A 2,500-nucleotide genomic window follows, 5' to 3' on the forward strand; every position below is an offset into this window, starting at 1 on the left:
TTGTGCCCTATTGCTAATGAAGAGCAATGAATGAAGTAGCTGCGAGTCTCTTACAGACTTTGTTGCTCAAGTCCCAGAGCTTCAGCGTTCTGTCATAGCTGCCGGAGACGATTCAAGCATTGTCGAGGAGAAACTGAGCAGACAAAACCTTCCCGCTGTGGCCTGTGAGCGTGTGCTGTGAAGGGAGAAATAAAACCCAAATAATTCAGATCTTCTGCAGCACAGAAAGTGTTTAATTTGAGCTGTGTAGTTTTGATTGTATACGAACAGAATCAGGTCTCAGTATGATTTTTGAGATCAGTCGACCACTCTCCTTAAGTCCCGCCCTCCCGTGTGTTGTGCTGATGTTGGACGCAGCTGTTTCGGGTCTCACTTAAATCTCTAAAAGACCCGTATTCAGCAGAATCGGCAATAATATCAGCTGCCACCTCAAACCAGCAATGCACAACTAGAGCATGCTGGGAAACATTTGCAGGGGCTGCTGGGAGGGTTGGAGGGACTGTAAGGTGACTTGGACATCAGACCTTTTACATCGCATCATTGACCTTATACCCATCAAATAAACCCTAGCGCACTTTGAACATTGACGTTTGGATGCAGAAACATTAGCTTTACACTTTCATTAATTCACAACCTCCAGCTCTAATGATTTTAAGAGGAGCGGTAGAACTAAAAGCGTACAGATTTATGAAGAAATTTCACTCCTAACATTCAGTTAACATTTTTAAATAAACAAAAATAGTTTCAGATGTGGATAAAAGACACCAAAACGTATCAATAATGAACTAAACAACATGAACAAGAACAATAGGGGAGGACCGAGGAGTGAGCCTTGCGGTACACCTAATAACTTAACAATACCATAAGTTAAATTAACAACAAGAACTCAAGAAATGTGAACGTTTACAGATACATTTGGCTTAAAAGAAAAGCTGTATTCCCGCTTCTTTCTGGAAAAGGACGGGAGGCGGGGCTTCTACGACGTGGTTCATAGTAAAGTACGACCAATAGCTGGAATCAAGTAGACACGTATATTTTCAGAACTTACCAGGTAGTCCAACTTCCTCGCTCACTTTCCTGCAAGCATGTCTTTATTCGTCCGGTCTCTGTACATGTATGACGTCGTGTCGTACAACTCCGGGTGCCCACACACCGCTACAACAATCGTTTCATCCATTTTTCCATATTTCTTCAGCTGCTACGTCAGTACGACAATCGCAATGCTGATAGGCTTTCGCGACACCGCATCATGCATATTTTACACTTGAGTTGAAAATTTTTATATACACAGACAGACAGACACAGATACACACAGACACACAACGACACACACAGAAAGACAAACAGATAGACACAAAACAACACAGACAGATAGACAAACACACATACAGAAAGACACAAACAGACACACAAACACACACACACAAACACATACACAGACAGACACACAACGACACACACAGACACAAACACACAGACAGACACACAACACCACAGACAGATAGACAAACACACATACAGAAAGACACAAACAGACACACATACACACACACACAAACACATACACAGACAGACACACAACGACACACACAGAAAGACACACACACACACACACACACACACACACACACATACAGAAAGACAAAGACACAAACAAACACACAAACACACACACAGACAGACAGACACACATACAGAAAGACATACAGACACAAACAGATAGACAGACACACACACACGCACAGACACACAAACAGACAGACAGACACACACGCACAGACAGACACACACACAGAATGACAGATACACACACAGACACAAAACGACACACACAGAAAGACACACAACAACACAGACAGATAGACAAACACACATACAGAAAGACACAAACACACACAAACACACACAGACAGACAAACAGAAACACAAACACACACACAGACACACAAACACATACACACAGAAAGACACACACACACATACAGAAAGACACACACACACATACAGAAAGACATAGACAAAGAGACACACAAACACACACACAGACAGACAGACACACAACGACACACACAGAAAGACACACACACACACACACAGAAAGACACACACACATACAGAAAGACAAAGACACAAACAAACACACAAACACACACACAGACAGACAGACACACATACAGAAAGACATACAGACACAAACAGATAGACAGACACATGCACAGACACACAAACAGACAGACAGACACACACACAGAATGACAGATACACACACAGACACAAAACGACACACACAGAAAGACACACAACAACACAGACATATAGACAAACACACATACAGAAAGACACAAACACACACAAACACACACACAGACAGACAAACAGACACACAAACACACACACAGACAAACAGACACACAAACACATACACACAGAAAGACACACACACACATACAGAAAGACACACACACACATACAGAAAGACATAGACAAACAGACACACAAA

At 42.2% G+C, this 2,500-nt stretch overlaps 1 non-coding gene and 1 pseudogene across 1 annotated transcript; both read right to left on the reverse strand.

Moving 5' to 3' along the window:
- Positions 1-54: 54 nt before the first annotated feature.
- LOC127642127 (autophagy-related protein 16-like) overlaps positions 55-2,500 on the reverse strand; it is a 29,852-nt pseudogene continuing 27,406 nt past the window's right edge.
- LOC127642130 (small Cajal body-specific RNA 6) lies at positions 276-546 on the reverse strand. Its single transcript, XR_007970292.1, has one exon. It is a non-coding gene; the product is annotated as a small Cajal body-specific RNA 6 (non-coding RNA).

Source organism: Xyrauchen texanus, unplaced genomic scaffold (assembly GCF_025860055.1).
Source record: "Xyrauchen texanus isolate HMW12.3.18 unplaced genomic scaffold, RBS_HiC_50CHRs HiC_scaffold_394, whole genome shotgun sequence".
Classification (NCBI taxonomy): Eukaryota; Metazoa; Chordata; class Actinopteri; order Cypriniformes; family Catostomidae; genus Xyrauchen; species Xyrauchen texanus.